General features: G+C 38.3%; 1 non-coding gene and 2 pseudogenes across 1 annotated transcript; all 3 read left to right on the top strand.

The window, feature by feature from the left end:
- The first annotated feature begins 11,007 nt into the window (after nucleotides 1-11,007).
- On the top strand, nucleotides 11,008-11,127 carry LOC141267469 (5S ribosomal RNA; annotated as a pseudogene).
- Nucleotides 11,128-12,061: 934 nt separating this feature from the next.
- On the top strand, nucleotides 12,062-12,180 carry LOC141266578 (5S ribosomal RNA). Its single transcript, XR_012320610.1, has one exon. It is a non-coding gene; the product is annotated as a 5S ribosomal RNA (ribosomal RNA).
- A 620-nt stretch (nucleotides 12,181-12,800) lies between these two features.
- LOC141269919 (5S ribosomal RNA) lies at nucleotides 12,801-12,920 on the top strand (annotated as a pseudogene).
- Nucleotides 12,921-15,848: the final 2,928 nt, after the last annotated feature.

Genomic DNA, 15,848 nt, shown 5'->3' with positions numbered 1-15,848 from the left:
GAAACAGATTTATTTAAATATGTTATACATATATTGGTTGGTTCTAATGTAATTCAAAATATTGCTACTTAAATTTATATATATGAAGTTCTAATTTATTAATTAATATATATATATATATTTTATAAACGTATATATAAATACAATTATACGCAATCTCTACTTAGACAAGTGTATATATATATATATATATATATATATATATAAACTATTAGAAACTATGTAACTACAATTTTACTGTATAAGATTATAAATAAATATTGAGACATTGTATTACATTTTGATACAACATTATAATTACAGTTTTTCCTTAGCCACTCCCTAAACCAAATCTTCTGTCTCTCTCAAATATCTCCAGGAACGCCCTATTTAGGAAAGACATTTTTCTATCCTTCAAAACCTCAGAGAACTGCCTGTTCTTCTGTCCACATTCCATGACGTCACTGTGAGTTGGTCGTCTCACCTGTCTCTGTCCATCAGTTTCAGCCATTTTCCTTTTTAGAGAATCACAGTTCTGACTGAGAATTAACTCATTCTGTGGAGAGATGGATCTTTGCACAGGCTCATATGGCTTATAACATATATGAAATCTTCTGCGTATTTGATAGAGTTCACTATGGGGATGACTCAGTCTAGGAGAGTTTGATATTGGCTTTTGGTAAGATTTTACCTTTCCTGGTTTTATAAATTTAGCTTGATTTATTTTCTTTTCACGATTCTCATGTTTTCTAACAAAATCCAGCATCTGCGCACATTCAAATAATGAATTTTTTTGTGATGCCATAACTTGGGAAACTGAATTTAGGAATTTGAATTTTTGTACAAAAGTTGTTATCATATGTTGTACTTTTCCATTTTTGATGAGAGCATTGTACAACCGTTCAAATATGGACATGAATGTATATGTACATTCCTTCCTACCAATCCTTAGTTTCTGCAGATCTTCTATGTTGGGAAAATCCTTTGTGACACAATAAATCAAATATCTTAATCTGTCCGAATCATTTTCCCATCCATTAGGAGAGTCATTTTCACAGGGCATTAAATGTAAACGTCTGGACAATGTCACAGGAATCCATATTTTAAATAATTGATTCCTCTCCTCATTGGATAAATCAAACTTATCAGAGAAGCTCTCAAATGTCTCTGAATTTCTACAGGCATGGATTTTGACATCATATTTTGGCATGATTTTGTATAATTTCAGCAAATTTTTCCTCAATTTAATTTGGAGTTGAGCCTGGGTAATTCCAGAATTCTCTGATATTTTTAGTGGCTCTTGTACGTCCGTTCCCCCTACGTCACTCACGTCTCCTCCCACATCACCTAGTATGTCGGTTTCTCGTATGTCAGTCATGTCTCCTCCCATGTCAGGTTTCTGTATGTACGTCTCTTGGTCAGACCCAAGGTCACCTTCAGTTACAGACACGTGTCTTACTTCTTGTTCATTTTCCACATTACAGTCTGAATCAGTATCTCCGTCTGACACTTCTACACTATTTTCCTGCTTAGAAATCTCTAACACAAGACTATGAAAAAAATCTACCAAATGTAGAATATTTCTCAATTTCTGTTTGTCTCTATTTACCAATTTAGAAGTTAACTGTAAATTCTGCAATTCACATTCTTTGTATAAACTGAGCCACAAAACTTCTATGTCATCTCCTCCATTAACTTTGAAATTGAGGCGTTGCAGGTGATAAGAAACCACTGGAACGTGATGAAACTTGAACACAACACAGTACATATAGGATCATCGTCCTCTGCCGTCCTGGTGATCAGTGGTGTGAATTGTATTGTATGTAATGGACACAGTCTATTATAACACTCAGCATTCACACCTCTTACCTTCTGAGACGTCCGGATATCAGTTGCTTCTTCTTGTAACTTTTGAGAATCTCTTTGATTTATAAAAATTAAAAGTCTTTATTAGGATAGAATTCATAATTGCGATGTCATGATTGAAGTCTTCATTCCCTAATCTGATACCAAATCTGGCAGTTTTTCCTAACCTATAATATCACAGCGTACCATAGCAATCAGTAATATCCATCTAATTATTATCAAAATATTAAAATAAATTATGTTTGGAATAATAAACAATAATAGATAATAATTTATTATCAATCAAGATCTCCATATGATAGAACATTTTTATGTCATAGGTGTAATTACCTTTTCCAACCCATAGGTGTCAGTGTATTTTGAAAAAACAAGTTTTTATATCTTTATTAAACCAATAATATCAAAGAATGTATACTCCTGAACCAAAATGAATAAATATATGAATGAATGAATGAATGAATGAATAAATGAATGAATGAATTGTTGTGTTTACTCAGAAAATGTAAACATTTCTTTCCTTAGCAATATATATTTAATGAAGCAATACTCTTGTATTAGACATTACTTTATTAAATATTAATGTGTTTTCTCAATTGAGATATTGAACTCAAATAAAATCAAATGAGAATTAAAAAATGAAAAAATAGAAAAATAAGAAGTATAAAGTAAGAATAAAATTTTAAAAATGAAAATTAAAATTAAGAGTAAAAATAAGAATAAAAATAAAAATAAGGCCTTTAAATTTTAATGACAAATGCAGAGTAATTATATTCTCCATAAAAATACCCTTATATCTCCATTATCTGGATGATTTCATATTTGTCATAACCTTGTACCACCAAAAAATATTAAATTATGCAACTTTGCATGTAATACCCTTCTTAATTATACCATAGTACCTTATTGTTATTTCTTCTTTATTAAAATGTGTGGAAAATAAGTATTGATCAAAAGTGATTATGTAATCAGGATCAAAAACACATTTTCCCCCTTAATACCAAAAATATTATTTTATAAAATTTATGTATATATCAGAACCAAATTAAAAATAATTATTCTTCTAGAAATATTGTGCATAAATTTCATATCGATGAGTAGCATAGATTTGACTAAAGAGAGGTGTGTACCTATTTAGGTAACCATTAAAAACAATATTATAGTTATTCAAGAATATTATCATGTGGAAAATTATTCTAAATATAAATTTGCTTTGTAAACCATTTTGATGTGTGGTTGCCCTTATCCACTATTAGTTAAATCAAGAAATAATAATTATTAAAGAAATATAGAAATATATATATATATGTAGATAATACCTAATTATGTATTATAATTTCCTCAGAATTAAATATATTTTTGTACCTTCACATAAAGAAACATTTTTTTTTTCAAACATACAAACATACGAGGCCTCTGTCACATCAATCACACTTAGCAGCTGCTGATTTACTCATCTGTCACCTTCACTCTGACATTCACAGATCTGTTCAACTCAAACATTCCACATATGAAGTTTTAGATATATATATATATTTAACCCAAAATTGTTGTATCCCAATTTATTAATGCGCATTGCCATATCAATTGAATATCTTTATATTTCTTTGAATATTCCCCAAGTACATATTATATAATATGAGAGTAAGTCACTGGAATTTCAGACACTTGAAAAAACTCTTGTCTTAGATTCTTTTTTCACTGGCTGCCCAGTCTTAAGTTACATCAGTTGAAAATAGAATGAATGGGATACTATACTATTAGCTCAAAGTTCAAAGGCCGCAGCTGTCACACGTCATGCTGTAAAGCTACTTTAATTTGCACGAACACTTCATGCACAGAAAATATTAGCAACACAAAAGAATTAATAAGTATTACATATATATTATAGTTCAACTAGATATATTGTTATTATTTTAAAATGTTATACACATAAAATCATGCAATTTTTTCACTTCCTGTGTGAATAAAGAAATAAATCCATTTTAGAGTTCTTTGATCAAATCCTCCTTTGGAATGAAAACTCTAAGGAAATATAAGAAAATAAAATTAAATATCAAATTCATACAGAAACAGATTTATTTAAATATGTTATACATATATTGGTTGGTTCTAATGTAATTCAAAATATTGCTACTTAAATTTATATATATGAAGTTCTAATTTATTAATTAATATATATATATATATTTTATAAACGTATATATAAATACAATTATACGCAATCTCTACTTAGACAAGTGTATATATATATATATATATATATATATATATATATATATATAAACTATTAGAAACTATGTAACTACAATTTTACTGTATAAGATTATAAATAAATATTGAGACATTGTATTACATTTTGATACAACATTATAATTACAGTTTTTCCTTAGCCACTCCCTAAACCAAATCTTCTGTCTCTCTCAAATATCTCCAGGAACGCCCTATTTAGGAAAGACATTTTTCTATCCTTCAAAACCTCAGAGAACTGCCTGTTCTTCTGTCCACATTCCATGACGTCACTGTGAGTTGGTCGTCTCACCTGTCTCTGTCCATCAGTTTCAGCCATTTTCCTTTTTAGAGAATCACAGTTCTGACTGAGAATTAACTCATTCTGTGGAGAGATGGATCTTTGCACAGGCTCATATGGCTTATAACATATATGAAATCTTCTGCGTATTTGATAGAGTTCACTATGGGGATGACTCAGTCTAGGAGAGTTTGATATTGGCTTTTGGTAAGATTTTACCTTTCCTGGTTTTATAAATTTAGCTTGATTTATTTTCTTTTCACGATTCTCATGTTTTCTAACAAAATCCAGCATCTGCGCACATTCAAATAATGAATTTTTTTGTGATGCCATAACTTGGGAAACTGAATTTAGGAATTTGAATTTTTGTACAAAAGTTGTTATCATATGTTGTACTTTTCCATTTTTGATGAGAGCATTGTACAACCGTTCAAATATGGACATGAATGTATATGTACATTCCTCCCTACCAATCCTTAGTTTCTGCAGATCTTCTATGTTGGGAAAATCCTTTGTGACACAATAAATCAAATATCTTAATCTGTCCGAATCATTTTCCCATCCATTAGGAGAGTCATTTTCACAGGGCATTAAATGTAAACGTCTGGACAATGTCACAGGAATCCATATTTTAAATAATTGATTCCTCTCCTCATTGGATAAATCAAACTTATCAGAGAAGCTCTCAAATGTCTCTGAATTTCTACAGGCATGGATTTTGACATCATATTTTGGCATGATTTTGTATAATTTCAGCAAATTTTTCCTCAATTTAATTTGGAGTTGAGCCTGGGTAATTCCAGAATTCTCTGATATTTTTAGTGGCTCTTGTACGTCCGTTCCCCCTACGTCACTCACGTCTCCTCCCACATCACCTAGTATGTCGGTTTCTCGTATGTCAGTCATGTCTCCTCCCATGTCAGATTTCTGTATGTACGTCTCTTGGTCAGACCCAAGGTCACCTTCAGTTACAGACACGTGTCTTACTTCTTGTTCATTTTCCACATTACAGTCTGAATCAGTATCACCGTCTGACACTTCTACACTATTTTCCTGCTTAGAAATCTCTAACACAAGACTATGAAAAAAATCTACCAAATGTAGAATATTTCTCAATTTCTGTTTGTCTCTATTTACCAATTTAGAAGTTAACTGTAAATTCTGCAATTCACATTCTTTGTATAAACTGAGCCACAAAACTTCTATGTCATCTCCTCCATTAACTTTGAAATTGAGGCGTTGCAGGTGATAAGAAACCACTGGAACGTGATGAAACTTGAACACAACACAGTACATATAGGATCATCGTCCTCTGCCGTCCTGGTGATCAGTGGTGTGAATTGTATTGTATGTAATGGACACAGTCTATTATAACACTCAGCATTCACACCTCTTACCTTCTGAGACGTCCGGATATCAGTTGCTTCTTCTTGTAACTTTTGAGAATCTCTTTGATTTATAAAAATTAAAAGTCTTTATTAGGATAGAATTCATAATTGCGATGTCATGATTGAAGTCTTCATTCCCTAATCTGATACCAAATCTGGCAGTTTTTCCTAACCTATAATATCACAGCGTACCATAGCAATCAGTAATATCCATCTAATTATTATCAAAATATTAAAATAAATTATGTTTGGAATAATAAACAATAATAGATAATAATTCATTATCAATCAAGTTCTCCATATGATAGAACATTTTTATGTCATAGGTGTAATTACCTTTTCCAACCCATAGGTGTCAGTGTATTTTGAAAAAACAAGTTTTTATATCTTTATTAAACCAATAATATCAAAGAATGTATACTCCTGAACCAAAATGAATAAATATATGAATGTATGAATGAATGAATGAATGAATGAATAAATGAATGAATGAATTGTTGTGTTTACTCAGAAAATGTAAATATTTTTTTCCTTAGCAATATATATTTAATGAAGCAATACTCTTGTATTAGACATTACTTTATTAAATATTAATGTGTTTTCTCAATTGAGATATTGAACTCAAATAAAATCAAATGAGAATTAAAAAATGAAAAAATAGAAAAATAAGAAGTATAAAGTAAGAATAAAATTTTAAAAATGAAAATTAAAATTAAGAGTAAAAATAAGAATAAAAATAAAAATAAGGCCTTTAAATTTTAATGACAAATGCAGAGTAATTATATTCTCCATAAAAATACCCTTATATCTCCATTATCTGGATGATTTCATATTTGTCATAACCTTGTACCACCAAAAAATATTAAATTATGCAACTTTGCATGTAATACCACTCTTAATTATACCATAGTACCTTATTGTTATTTCTTCTTTATTAAAATGTGTGGAAAATAAGTATTGATCAAAAGTGATTATGTAATCAGGATCAAAAACACATTTTCCCCCTTAATACCAAAAATATTATTTTATAAAATTTATGTATATATCAGAACCAAATTAAAAATAATTATTCTTCTAGAAATATTGTGCATAAATTTCATATCGATGAGTAGCATAGATTTGACTAAAGAGAGGTGTGTACCTATTTAGGTAACCATTAAAAACAATATTATAGTTATTCAAGAATATTATCATGTGGAAAATTATTCTAAATATAAATTTGCTTTGTAAACCATTTTGATGTGTGGTTGCCCTTATCCACTATTAGTTAAATCAAGAAATAATAATTATTAAAGAAATATAGAAATATATATATATATATGTAGATAATACCTAATTATGTATTATAATTTCCTCAGAATTAAATATATTTTTGTACCTTCACATAAAGAAACATTTTTTTTTTCAAACATACAAACATACGAGGCCTCTGTCACATCAATCACACTTAGCAGCTGCTGATTTACTCATCTGTCACCTTCACTCTGACATTCACAGATCTGTTCAACTCAAACATTCCACATATGAAGTTTTAGATATATATATATATTTAACCCAAAATTGTTGTATCCCAATTTATTAATGCGCATTGCCATATCAATTGAATATCTTTATATTTCTTTGAATATTCCCCAAGTACATATTATATAATATGAGAGTAAGTCACTGGAATTTCAGACACTTGAAAAAACTCTTGTCTTAGATTCTTTTTTCACTGGCTGCCCAGTCTTAAGTTACATCAGTTGAAAATAGAATGAATGGGATACTATACTATTAGCTCAAAGTTCAAAGGCCGCAGCTGTCACACGTCATGCTGTAAAGCTACTTTAATTTGCACGAACACTTCATGCACAGAAAATATTAGCAACACAAAAGAATTAATAAGTATTACATATATATTATAGTTCAACTAGATATATTGTTATTATTTTAAAATGTTATACACATAAAATCATGCAATTTTTTCACTTCCTGTGTGAATAAAGAAATAAATCCATTTTAGAGTTCTTTGATCAAATCCTGCTTTGGAATGAAAACTCTAAGGAAATATAAGAAAATAAAATTAAATATCAAATTCATACAGAAACAGAATTATTTAAATATCTTATACATATATTGGTTGGTTCTAATGTAATTCAAAATATTGCTACTTAAATTTATATATATGAAGTTCTAATTTATTAATTAATATATATATATATTTTATAAACGTATATATAAATACAATTATACGCAATCTCTACTTAGACAAGTGTATATATATATATATATATATATATATATATATAAACTATTAGAAACTATGGAACTACAATTTTACTGTATAAGATTATAAATAAATATTGAGACATTGTATTACATTTTGATACAACATTATAATTACAGTTTTTCCTTAGCCACTCCCTAAACCAAATCTTCTGTCTCTCTCAAATATCTCCAGGAGCGCCCTATTTAGGAAAGACATTTTTCTATCCTTCAAAACCTCAGAGAACTGCCTGTTCTTCTGTCCACATTCCATGACGTCACTGTGAGTTGGTCGTCTCACCTGTCTCTGTCCATCAGTTTCAGCCATTTTCCTTTTTAGAGAATCACAGTTCTGACTGAGAATTAACTCATTCTGTGGAGAGATGGATCTTTGCACTCGCTGAGATGGCTTATAACATATATGAAATCTTCTGCGTATTTGATAGAGTTCACTATGGGGATGACTCAGTCTAGGAGAGTTTGATATTGGCTTTTGGTAAGATTTTACCTTTCCTGGTTTTATAAATTTAGCTTGATTTATTTTCTTTTCACGATTCTCATGTTTTCTAACAAAATCCAGCATCTGCACACATTCAAATAATGAATTTTTTTGTGATGCCATAACTTGGGAAACTGAATTTAGGAATTTGAATTTTTGTACAAAAGTTGTTATCATATGTTGTACTTTTCCAATTTTGATGAGAGCTTTGTACAACCATTCAAATATGGACATGAATGTATATGTACATTCCTTCCTACCAATCCTTAGTTTCTGCAGATCTTCTATGTTGGGAAAATCCTTTGTGACACAATAAATCAAATATCTTAATCTGTCCGAATCATTTTCCCATCCATTAGGAGAGTCATTTTCACAGGGCATTAAATGTAAACGTCTGGACAATGTCACAGGAATCCATATTTTAAATAATTGATTCCTCTCCTCATTGGATAAATCAAACTTATCAGAGAAGCTCTCAAATGTCTCTGAATTTCTACAGGCATGGATTTTGACATCATATTTTGGCATGATTTTGTATAATTTCAGCAAATTTTTCCTCATTTTAATTTGGAGTTGAGCCTGGGTAATTCCAGAATTCTCTGATATTTTTAGTGGCTCTTGTACGTCCGTTCCTCCGACGTCACTCACGACTCCTCCCACATCACCTAGTATGTCGGTTTCTCGTATGTCAGTCATGTCTCCTCCCATGTCAGGTTTCTGTATGTCCATCTCTTGGTCAGACCCAAGGTCACCTTCAGTTACAGACACGTGTCTTACTTCTTGTTCATTTTCCACATTACAGTCTGAATCAGTATCACCGTCTGACACTTCTACACTATATTCCTGCTTTGAAATCTCTAACACAAGACTATGAAAAAAATCTACCAAATGTAGAATATTTCTCAATTTCTGTTTGTCTCTATTTACCAATTTAGAAGTTAACTGTAAATTCTGCAATTCACATTCTTTGTATAAACTGAGCCACAAAACTTCTATGTCATCTCCTACATTAACTTTGAAATTAATATTACTTTGTTTAGCAAAAGAAGAAATTATATCCATATTTTGCTTACCTTAAGATTCCTTGGCTTCTCTTTATCAGCACGTCCTGTCTTCAGTTCGTCTGATTCTTTTCCTGTGTGATTCTGTTCCTTGATAGTACCTCTGCTTCCTGTCTTTCCTCAGTCTGTAGGTCCTTTCTGCTTCTCGTGACAAGCTAGTGAATTTACTGACACGTGAACAACAGCTGTTCAGCTCGTCAGGACTCCCCCCTTGTTCACGGAAGAAATTCACTTACTTAATTTAAAAAACAAAAAAACAGGACTGGCAGGCTCACCATTGTAAAATAATACTCTTCCTGTATTATTTTTTTCTACTGAGGACTTCTAAAAGTATCAATATCACGATATTCTTATAAAAAATGTATCTATTTATTCTTGGATTGTCCATTAAAAAGAATCAGATTGCAGCAGGTACATACAATAATTAGTTATAAAGTAATTGTCCATTTGTCCATAATTAGCTTAATTGTTGAGATTCACCCATCTTTCCTTGGATCCTGGCTGGTAAATCATGTCTTTGTCCAGCATGTGTCCAGGCCTACATGTCATCTGCTTCTCAGCATGAAGATTCTGTGTCTTGTGGGGTGGGCAGAGCAAGAGAGCCCCCCCTTTCTGTATCATGGGCTTTTATAGCCAGTCGTATGGACACCTGTTCTACATATGGTAGTGAACCAAAAATACACACACAAATACCGCATGTCAACTAGACACGATGGCTGAGGCATAGAACTCAGAAAAATGATTATCGATTAACATTCCAAATGAATTTCCATAATTAACCATTTAACAGAGACCGCCTGGGAATGCCAGGTGCTGTAGGCTTTTGCTTTTTCCTTCCTTCCACCAGCAGGGGGCACTCTCTTCTATGCCTTTTTTCCATTCCCTTTCACAAGTGCACACATTCATTCTCTTTTCTTTTTTTCATTTGCTTTCTCTCTTGCGCTATTTCATCTCTGCAAAATACCAGCATCCTTCTGATCACCGTGGGCCTCCAGCATTGTTGCTTCTTTACTTTTAATGCTAGGCTCCTTTTCACCAGGACCAGCGTCTCCCGCGTGGCTGGAGGCAACCACCGGTAAACCCAAGCAGAAGACCTTTGCAGGCAACACGACCCTCCCCGCTGAAGAGCAGCTCAAAGTCACTGGCAACCATCTCACCCTCTTCCTTCATTCACCCCTGGATGTCTCGCTCCGCCCCCAAGTTACGGGTCCAGCTTGATCTTTCTGTCACATTACCGCGATGAAGGGTTTAGCCTGCAGGAGACCCTGCGCCGAGACATTTTTGAAGACACCTGATGAGGCGGGTGAATCACTGCTAAACAAACCACACCTGTAGGGACGGCACAGCCTTTGCATGGACCCTTCGGAGCCCGCCCCGTCACGGCCAGATTGCTCGCCACCAAGCGATCCTGAGAAAGGCTGGCTGGGCGATGAATCGAGCAGCGTCTACTGGCCATACCACCTTGGATACGCCTGATCTCGTCTGATCTCGGAAGCAAAGCAGGGCAGGGCTCGGACAGTACTTGGATGGGATACCTCCTGGGAACACCGGGTGCTGTAGACCATTTTGATGACGTTTTGCCCTACTGCCCAGCTCGGCTAGCATAGAAGGGCGCCTTGCCGGACACCGACCTTAAGTAACTTAGATGATGGAAGCCCCAAGGCCTCTGAGCCAGTTGGCAGCTAAGTACGCTACCCTGCTGCCTTCACGCATGCCTGACACCGAGCTCCTTGCCACGACTAGGAGTGCTTATTGACTCCGCAGCTCGCCGTGTGGAAATGAAGGCGATAAAAGCACCCGGGGCCGTGAAGGGGCCAGGCTTTCAGCAGGTGCCCAGGGAAGGTTTTGGATGCCGGCCGCCTAGCGAGGGCCAGCAGAAGTAACATGTTTCTCTGCAAAGAAGCTTGTGTAACCAAGCCAGACGGCTGACAAAGAGCTAACCTCAGTGCAAGGAAGGTGCGGAAGAATTTGGGGAGGGGGGGGAGTGATTCCTGCTAGGGCCCTGAAATCATAAAACAGGCAGGAGAGTCTGACGCATGGTGACGGAGAGGTTGTAGGGGCAGATAGGGGGTGTTGTCACGTGCGAGCACGTGTGCATGCTGGCTTGTGTGTGAGAGTGCGCTTCCTAGGTGTGGCGCGCTGCAGACAGTCAAAGGGATTGTTCCCTTTCATTAAAAGTTAATCCCTGGCTGCAGGTTATTAGAAAGCAACTAACTGCGCTCTACTCACCCTACCCGGGTCTACCGGTGAGTCTCGCCTCTGCTCCCAGCCTGTGGCATTGGAAGTGAAGCTGACGTTCCGTCGACAGCGCTGCAGCCGATCAGTGAGCTCAGCAGCTCTGAGTGGGGCGTTGTGTCTACAAGACCTTTTAAGGAAGCCAGCAAAAAAATTGAAGAGAAGGGAAAGCACAAAAGGACCTGGTCTTGCTGAGCACTGGAAAGGGCAGCCGGCAGCCAGACTTCAAAGTAGAAAAGCAGCAAGTGAGAGGCATGTCTCTGCCTATTGCCACACCACCCTGAACATGCCCGATCTCATCTGATCTTGGAAGCTAAGCAGGGTTGGGCCTGGTTAGTACTTGGATGGGAGACTGCCTGGGAATACCAGGTGCTGTAGGCTTTTACTTTTTCCTTCCTTCCACCAGCAGGGGGCACTCTCTTCTATGCTTTTTTTCCATTCCCTTTCACAAGTGCACACATTCATTCTCTTTTCTTTTTTTCATGTGCTTTCTCTCTTGCGCTATTTCATCTCTGCAAAATACCAGCATCCTTCTGATCACCGTGGGCCTCCAACATTGTTGCTTCTTTACTTTTAATACTAGGCTCCTTTTCACCAGGACCAGCGTCTCCCGCGTGGCTGGAGGCAACCACCGGTAACCCCAAGAAGAAGACCTTTGCAGGCAACACGACCCTCCCCCCTGAAGAGCAGCTCAAAGTCACTGGCAACCTTCTCACCCTCTTCCTTCATTCACCCCTGGACGTCTCGCCTAGCCCCCAAGTTACGGGTCCAGCTTGCTCTTTCTGTCACATTACCGCGATGAAGGGTTTAGCCTGCAGGAGACCCTGCGCCGAGCCATTTTTGAAGACACCTGATGCGGCGGGTGAATCACTGCTAAACAAACCACACTGTAGGGACGGCACAGCCTTTGCATGGACCCTTCGGAGCCCGCCCCATCACGGCCAGATTGCTCGCCACCAAGCGATCCTGAGAAAGGCTGGCCGGGCGATGGATCGAGCAGCGTCTACTGGCCATACCACCTTGGATACGACTGATCTCGTCTGATCTCGGAAGCAAAGCAGGGCTGGGCTCGGACAGTACTTGGATGGGATTCCTACTGGCAACACCGGGTGCTGTAGACCATTTTGATGACGTTTTGCCCTAGTGCCCAGCTCGGCTAGCATGGAACGGCGCTTTGCCGGACACCGACCTTAAGTAACTTAGATGATGGAAGCCCCAAGGCCTCTGAGCCAGTTGGCAGCTAAGTACTAGTGTTGAGCCACCCCCGTAGTGTTCGAATTCGGTTCGTCGAACACCCGTGTGTTCGCCGAACTGTTCGTCGAACACCTTCGAACACCGTTAAAACCAATGGCAGGCAAACAAAAACACATAGAAACACATAGAAAACACCTTCAAAGGTGTCCAAAAGCTGACAAACTGCTCAGAAGACATAACTAACACATGGAAAAGTGACAAGTACATATAGTCATGCGAAAATAAAAGAGGTGGAGGAGTAAAAGGAGGGGGAGACACAGATATAGGCATGTCATGCCCTTCTAAAATCCAAAAAGTGAGAAGCCGACACGGCCAGTCCTCTCCTGCCCGTGCCACCTCCGTGTCGCCGGGTTTGTGCCAGAGCCGCGGTGAACCCTGACGGCCAGCCCCCCTCTCCCAATACTGGTGCCTGTCCGCTGGTGGGTCGAGCGAGCCCCCCTGTGGTGGAGGCAGCTCTAAGCTTTTTAATTTAAATTGTCTCTCTAATTTGAATGAATACACTTTAAATCCATTTACAAGGATCTATTGGAGGGCAAGTCTCATGCCAGCAGCCGCGGTAATTCCAGCTCCAGTAGCGTCCACTAAAGCTGCTGCAGTTAAAAAGCTTTTATAAGGATCGAGCTCGGCTGTCCACCGCAAGGCATCCTACTGCCATTCCCAGCCCCTATGCCTTGGGGTGCCTCCTGATGCTCTTCACTAAGTATCCCATGGTCCCGAAGCATTTCCTTTGAAAAAATTAAGTGTCTAAACTACAGGTGGTGCAGCTTGCTTAACAGCCGGGATAATCCGCTCACTAGCAGACACTGCTACTAGGCACAAAGTATTTCCTGGGCTAGATGCAGTTAAAAATTTGTAATTAGATACTCTCGTTGGATGCTGAGAAAGCATTCCATAGAGTCTCCTGGCACGCCATATATGATTCTCTTAAAAAGCTTGGGGTAGGGGTCTAGGGGACCCTTTTATAGCCAAAATCACGGCCCTGTATCGCAATACGTCACCTAGGCTGAAGATAAATGGAACTGTAGCACCCTGAGGGCTCGGTTGCTACAGACGTATTGCACCTCACCCAGAGGTGTGATATCTCACTCTCAGGTAAGGATGGAGTGTGGATCAGGACCCGACACCTGCATGCATTACACCACATTGCCGTGGGGCAGGGCGACCAATATGCCCCTGAGATGGGCACGACAGTCCCTGTCCCTGGCTGGAGTGGGGGGAGGGAACACTGAGGAAGGGGAACCCTGTAGTGCAGGAGCAGGGAGGAAGCAGTTCCTGGGTGCATTGAGAAGGGAGTATAAAAGGTGGGCACCATCTTAGTTCAGTGCAGAGAAGTCTGAGCAGAAGTGGCAGGGAGCAGGGGCTCTGCATGAGCTCTGCTCCGGAGGCGGGCCTAGTAACAGAGGCCAAGGCCTGGAAGAGGGAGAAGGAAGGAAGAGGAGCGGAGAAGGCTCCAGGAACGAGGAATGAAGGGATCCCAGGGGTGCGGACGGGCGAGTCGCCACCGCACGCCCGAATCCACCTGCGTGGAGGGGTCAGGCCAAAGGGGGAGACCGGTCCCCGAACTAGTGGAGGCAGGAAACGACCCTCAGCTAGAAACCGGAGGCTCTGACATTTTATGTGGCGCAGCCCCTCGCTACACCCGCTAGGAAGGCACCACATAGGGTCAGGGAAACTGGCGCCAAGTTTACCAAGAGGAGGCCCGAGGCAGCTGGACAGAAGTGTTGGTAAGAAAGGCCAGACAAAGGACACACAAAGGGGGTCCTGTGAAGTGCTCCAAAGTTATCTGGGAGTTGTCTGAGCCCCTCACCTGGTGAGCACAGTATGACGTGGGCAGCCGTTACCTGCAGACGTGGTCTGGATAATAAGAACTGTGAGTAAAGGCCCTGAACTGCATCACTGACTCCGTGTCGTTACTGCTGCTGCCCTGCACCATCACCCCCATCCTCCGCATACACTGCCCTGAGGCTATACTCCTCCCGTTGGGAGTTATGCTACGCTCTGCTGCACCCACAACACCAGCCTCAGTGGTCTGCCCTGTAGCGGCGGTTCACTCTGACCGCAATCCACGGGTGGCGTAGTCGGACATTTAAACATGAAAACCACATAAATAGTTCCGCCACTGGTTTGACCGCCCTGAGCCACGGAACTCGGTCGCCGCCACGAAGACTACAACCACCAGCATCCACCAAAAAGGGTCCGGCTCCGGGTGTCCCAAGGCCCAGGGGGTGCGTCAGAACATTTTCATCACCTTTCACAATCACCAATGGGACAAGGCAGTGATGTCCTCTGTCCCCTCTCTTATACATCCTAGTGACGGAGCACCTGCTCTCATCAATTCGCCATAACCCCAATATTAGGTGGATTGAGGTGGGAGGCACCGAGTACAAGTGCTCTCTATTTGCTGATGATGTCCTAGTATATATCACTCAATCACATATATCCATCCATGCTGTTATGGCTGAAATAGATCACTTTGTTACATGGTAAAATTTTAAAATCAATGCAGCGAAGTCTGAGGCCCTCGATGTCTCCCTCCCCAAATCCATATAGGATTCCATCCAGTCCAACTTTCCCTTTGCCTGGCCCTCACAGGGTATCAAATACTTAGGAATTCCTATTCATAGAGACCTCTCCCATCTATGTTATCTTAATTTTGGGCCCTTTATTGAACAACTCCATACAGACCACGGTTGGCAAGTTAGAACTGTAAGATTCACTACGTGAACCACTGGTGTTTTGTGGAAAAGCAAATGTACACTGCGTTCAAAATTATTATACAAAAAGTGTTTAGGAGT

Source organism: Phyllobates terribilis, unplaced genomic scaffold, assembly GCF_046119375.1.
Source record: "Phyllobates terribilis strain yellow unplaced genomic scaffold, ASM4611937v1 Scaffold_4__5_contigs__length_816908805, whole genome shotgun sequence".
NCBI lineage: Eukaryota > Metazoa > Chordata > Amphibia > Anura > Dendrobatidae > Phyllobates > Phyllobates terribilis.
The sequence above is the reverse complement of the archived record's forward strand: the minus strand, read 5'-3'. Positions and strand labels throughout refer to the sequence as shown.